The sequence below is a fragment of the Panthera tigris genome, chromosome F3 (genome assembly GCF_018350195.1).
Source record: "Panthera tigris isolate Pti1 chromosome F3, P.tigris_Pti1_mat1.1, whole genome shotgun sequence".
Taxonomy (NCBI): domain Eukaryota; kingdom Metazoa; phylum Chordata; class Mammalia; order Carnivora; family Felidae; genus Panthera; species Panthera tigris.
In genome coordinates this window covers 32,823,520-32,829,519 of record NC_056678.1, presented here as the reverse complement: position 1 = coordinate 32,829,519, position 6,000 = coordinate 32,823,520, and the positions used below count along the sequence as shown (strand labels likewise).

The window sequence follows — 6,000 nt, the reverse complement described above, 5'->3', positions numbered from 1 at the left end:
TGTTCCGTGATTCCACATGAATAGTCTTTCCTCTAGCTCTCATCTGTGCTTGTGCACACACATGCATGCATGCACACATGCATGCAAAACATATCCCGACCTCTTGTAGATCAAGCCAGACAACTCCCTGATCCATGGGGGATTTCCACACTGAATCTAGGATTTGTACTTTCTCATGTAGGGAGTCTGGAAGCTAGCTTCCATTGTATCATGTTTGACTTGGCTAGAGAAATACATTTGGCAGTGCTTAAAAATGCCACACCTTTGTATTCTGAGTTATTCCACAGACTTCTTAGTATTCTTGCTTATTTTCCAATTGAGTACTTAAGTCTTTGTTCTTGAGCACGCACACTGCTCTTTCTGCCCCAGGAATGGTCCACATCTCATATGGTACGTCTTGGCTCTGGCAGATCATTTAAAATGTGGGTGATGGATAAAGAGGAGAGGCTTGGAAATTCCACGGCATTGTTTCTTCATGGAACCCCTGATGGTATAATGACCAAGTACTGGAAATTATATCGCAACCTTCCTCCAGGAAACATGTGTGCATCTAATTTTGGTGGGTTAACTGTGTCTTATTAGCCCATACTTCTACATGTGAGGGCCAGGCAAGGGAAAAGTACGGTCATGGAATCATAGAATAACAGAACTGGAGAAAACGTACACAATCTTGATTACATGTATGCATTTTTCCAAAATGTAAGTTAAACTGTGAGAATACTGGGGTCTTGTCAGTCTTGTTCACAGCTGTGTCCTCAGAGCCTAGTCATCCTGTAGCACATAGTAGACACTCATTAAATTTCTGATTATGAATGAAAAGGAATGTACAAATCAGACTCTTAGAGGTGTGCAGGTCTCACGCAACATCCTCACTCTTGGTTCATTCTCAGTAGGCAGTAATGTTAGTAGGCTAACACTTTCTCTGCCAAACAACTGATGATCTAAAAATGATTAAAGGTATTAAGGGAATTCTGCTCCTTATTAACTGAGCTCCTTCTAATTAATAGGCGTGAATAACCCATTACTTAACTGTTTTGTAAATTTAGGTGTTTTGATACTGGCTTTTCTTAAACTTCTGTTTTTGCCTCTCTGTTCTGCCCAGTGAGCACCCCGTAAACACGCACACACACACACACACACACACACACACACACACGCGCGCGCGCGCGCAGTGAGAAGTGGCTGGCTGGCAAGAGTGTCTCTTGCCACCAGCTCCTCCGCACCTACACCAAACAAACAAGGTCTTGTGCGGCCACCTAGTGGAGTCTCTTCGTCACTGCAGGCCCCCGTAGCTTCTGAAGGGAAACTGCAGGCACCGGCTACTCTGAAGACGGCCCACTTCTTCAAGACGCCTGCGACCCGCCCTGGAAGGTGAGCCAGGCGAGAAAGGAGGGTGGGCACGAGGGCGTGCCCAGCTCTGTCGCTGCTCCACTTCCGCTGGGCTCGGTGGCCGAAGGCTGCCCGTGTGAGGCCTGGCGGCCCTGATCCAGAGGAAGGAAGTGATGTCATGGCTGCCTCCTCAGAGCCGCCTTGGACTAGAGGGTGGGGGTGGGGAGAGTGGATGAGTGCCAGGGTCAGACACACAGCCCTTGTCTTCTGAGAAAGGTCAGCCTTTGAGAGACTTGTTTAGCAGAGATTCCTCGCCTCAGTTTGAACTCTCCATTGGAGTCCTTGACAGAATTGCCCCTTGGGCAGAGAAACGGGTAGAGGACACAGAAAAGGAACGGCAAAATGGTGACCAGAGAACAAGGTCTGCAAAACTCAGCAGCCCCTGGGCAATGGGGTTTCAGTGACGAGGGGTTTGGGCCATACCATGGAATGAGGCTCCTAGGAGGAGGCACCCTGGAACCATCCCACAGGGTCCCCCATATTTATAGATCTCTGAGTTCTGGGCCCCAAGAAGGAGATGGCACTGGGAGATCAGCTGTGGTCAGACACACACCATTACTGACATCTCTCCCAATTTTATACACTCCATCTTGCAGGTGCCGAAATGTGTGGTACCATTGCGTGACATCACCTTTCCTTTGCTAATTTTATGTGTTCACCTGAAAACAAAATGTATCCAATGTGTACCATATTGGAAATTACCTTTAGCCCTAGTTCCTCCCTTTACCCAAGATAGCTCTGCGTGAGCCTTTCTCATGTGCCTGCAAATTCTGCCTGGAGAAACCTTAACTTAGGTTTCTCCACTTGAACAGTGTCTCCAAAGAGCAGTTTAGGCTGACCACTCTGTCCTTACCCCACATTCCCATCTGGCTTGCGTCCTAACCATTCCACGGAAACTGCTCTTTTAGAGATTGCTCGGGACCTTCTCATTGCCAAAACTGAAGGCCTCATTAATAATAGCGTGTCAGGTTTGATGTTTTATACAGTCACAGCCCCTGGTATTCAAAGATGTAACTTTATTTTCCTAGAACTGACCTCAGACCGGCATCTCAACCTCCAGTGCCGGCTTGGCAGCAGAAAATGTAGTCTTTCCTAATTCAAGGTAAACTCAGCTGCTTCTGTTTGATTTTTTCGATCCGTTTACAGGCACTAACCCAGGGTATTAGGATTCAAAAATAAGCTTTGTTTTCTAGTTCTCTGGGCAGGTCTGTTTTCTACATAATTGTATAGTGCTATGTCTTTTATATTTAACATTTTTCTTGAACCTTTATTCATTTTTTGAGAGACAGAGCACGCGAGCGGGGGAGGGGCAGAGAGAGAGGGAGACATAGAATCTGCAACAGGCTCCAGGCTGTGAGCTGTCAGGACAGAGCCTGACACAGAGCTGGGACCGGTGAACTGAGAGATCATGACCTGAGCCGAAGTTGGTCGCTTAACCGACTGAGCCACCCAGGCGCCCCTTTTCAGTTCTATTTGGCTGGCTCAGGACTTCTTATCCATCCTTCTTGGCGGCCACAGTAACCTTTTAGACCTTCCCCCACTTTGCCAAGGTGCCTGGGGCTCTGGCAGCCACCTTAGACCATGACTACTTTGCTCTTCAACAGTATTCTGGACATGGCAATTCTCTGAGGAGCTGTTGTTCTCCCTGGGACATTCTGAGAGGAGTGACACACGTGCCTTCTGCTATAACATCCCTGGTGATATACAAATTTCATTGACTGTGACTACAATAGGGAACACAGTTTACATCATGGCTAAGTACATGCACACAACACAAATGAAACAACAGCTTCATGAAATAATACTTAGCATTACTCCTTGCAGTATTCTCTGGTATTTTCTATTCCATTCCATTTCTTTTCTTTTAATGCTGGTTTTAACCCAACAAATAAATGCATTTTATGATCCAAGAGTAAGTCTCAACCCACAATTTGAAAAACACTGCCCTAATAGTAGGTTTCTATTGTTCCCTTCCCCTGGGGTTTGGCTCATGGGGTGGGCGCGGGGTCCCAAACCAAAACTCAGGAAACAGTTCCACACACATTTTTGTTCTTTCTCAAAATGCACAGCTTTCAGAATAAAAGAAAGTCCTGTCTTTCAAGATGTTGTCTCTACTATGAGTTTAAAATAAATCCATTCAGACATTCAACAGACTTTTTATTTTCAGCTTTTCCACTCTCAGTCTGAGAACAATGTGTATAGAATATGACAGAGTGGTAGAGGAAATAGTGTAAGGAAGCACAAGGAAATAAAACTTCACTGAACATTTCCAAGCATTATATGTTCTTTTGGTAATAGTGATAATCATAGCTAATAATGACTCAGTGTATATTATGGGTCAGGTACTGTGCTTGGTCTCTTGCATTTATTATTTCAGTTAATCATTATAGTATATCTATGATATGGCACAAATATTATCCCCATTTTATAAAAAGGAAACAAAAATGAATCTGTCCCTTCCCTGCACACCTGAAGACCATTTCTCATGTCTGTTTCTTTCTTTGTGCTTCATCTATGAAATGAGGGAGGGGGACTAGACTGTATCTTTCAGCTCTAAAAGGGCTCAACTGCCTCGTCAAAGCATGGCTGCTTTCTACTCAGTTTGAAAAGTAATGGTTTTATTGTCAACTGTGTTAGACCTGCACGTGATCCCTTCTGCAGCTCTCAGTCATTTCCCATCCAGGGCTCCCTGAGCCCTAAAACTCAAGGTCATCCACAATCTTTTCCCAAACTAGAAGGGACTGGGAGTCCTTCCTAGTTCTTGGCAGCCTGCAGACCCTTAACAGAAATGACTGTAGTAATTTCTCCTTTTTTTTTTTTTTTTTTCTAAAACACATATCTGTAAAAGGAAGAAAGATGCTTGGGTAATGCAAACAAAAGGCAATTACAAACTATTATTTTTCCCAATTTGGTTAGTTTGTATATCCAGCAAGCACATATTTATTAAATATATACTAAGCACTATACTACATGCTACTAGTGGTGAACAGGACAGATCAAACTCTCGCCCTTCTGGAGTTTATATTCTAGAGGGGCTGGTTTCAGGGGAGGGCAGACATTGGTGCTTTTCAACCTTCTTTTATTTTATTATTATTATTATTTTTTAAGTTTATTTATTTATTTTGAGAGAAAGAGAGAGAGAGAAAGAGAGGAGCAGAGAGAGGAGAGAGAGAATTCCAGCAGGCCCTTCATTGTCAGTGTAGAGCCCATTGCAGGGCTTGAACTCACAAACTGTGAGATCGTGACCTAAGCTGAAGTCAAGAGTCAGATGCTTAAGCGACTGAGCCACCCTGGAGCCCCTCAACCTTCTTTTAAATCACACCTCTGAGTGGTGCCTGGGTGGTTCAGCTTGTTAAGCATCTGACTTTGGCTCAGGTCATGATCTCGCGGTTCATGAGTTCAAGCCCCGTATCAGGCTCCGTGCTGACAGCTCAGAGCCTGGAGCCTGCTTTTGATTCTGTGTATCCCTCTCTCTGCTCTTTCCCAGTCTTTCCCAGCTTGTGCTCTGTCTCCCTCTCTCAAAAATAAATAAACATTAAAAAAAACATTAAATCACACCTCCCAGTAAGAAATACTTTTTGCACAACAATGAAGTACATGCTTTCTCTCCCTCCCCTGCCCCACACAACAGAATCGTAAGTGTGGTGGAACAATACTTACTCTTATTACATATAAAAAGCTAAAAACATAAAATATTGTTATCAATCCTTGAATGCAGCATAGAAAAAATTCCCAAATAAGCAATACAAATCAAGAGTTAGGCAAGATTTTATTTAATGCTCCAGGTGTGCTTCTTTTCTTCTAAGTTTATTCCTTAGGACAAAGACAAATACTTTGTGCATAAACTCATGAGCCTATGTCTGTCCTTAGTATTAATAAGTTTTAAAGGTTGAAGATCCTGGCTCATACATTTGTTTATTGTCAGTGGTAATAATAGCGATGAATTCTTTTTACCTAGCAAAGGAAACTCTTCTGTAATCTTACTCTAAAGTCAGGATGCACTTAATGTCTTGTGATCATTTTTTAGTGCAAATGAAGAATAAAGCAGCAATAATTCACTTGCCCCTTTGGGGCACCAAGTTTGGGTCAATGAGTTTCAAAGGAAAAATGTTTTTCTTTCATCTGAAAAAATGTGCCCTAATTTTATAATTTCTTTTCTGGAAAATCGTGATTGCAAATTTGAAACTGAGGGGTAAAATATAACAGTATCCTTAACTTTATTTCAGTCCCTGTCTTTATTGATAATTTCTTCTTCAATGTGCTGCAGCAGTATTGGGAACAATTAGGAGCTAAGGTGATAGCTTTTAAGTCTTACTTGCCATAACAAAATGTCTTTTTGGAATCTTGGGTATGTTTGACTTGCTAAATTACATTGTTTTCTCCCTAAAGTTATAAATGGGAGTTCATTTAAAATATCAATATCATCAGTTAAATATACTAATTTAAAATCCCAAACATGTCTTCAAAAATGAGATTGTTCGCCAAATGAGATTGCTTTTCAACTAGAAAAATGTTATTGTCATTTCTGAGTTTATTCACCCTGCCTAAGACTTCCCGTTAGGTCCCCTTAGGACAATCAATGAACTTCAGCATGAGTGTCTGGTTTGCACC

The 6,000-nt window shown here is 42.6% G+C and overlaps 1 protein-coding gene across 2 annotated transcripts in view; it reads left to right on the top strand.

The window, feature by feature from the left end:
* The first annotated feature begins 1,301 nt into the window (after positions 1–1,301).
* Positions 1,302–6,000, top strand: part of HHAT (hedgehog acyltransferase) — a 321,914-nt gene continuing 317,215 nt past the window's right edge. The window contains exons 1-2 of one of the 2 annotated variants that reach the window (XM_042976895.1): positions 1,302–1,371; positions 2,418–2,491. The gene's annotated coding sequence lies outside the window, so the exon portion shown is untranslated. The remainder of the gene's footprint in view (positions 1,372–2,417; positions 2,492–6,000) is intronic. The other variant, XM_042976896.1, reaches the window with a different exon arrangement.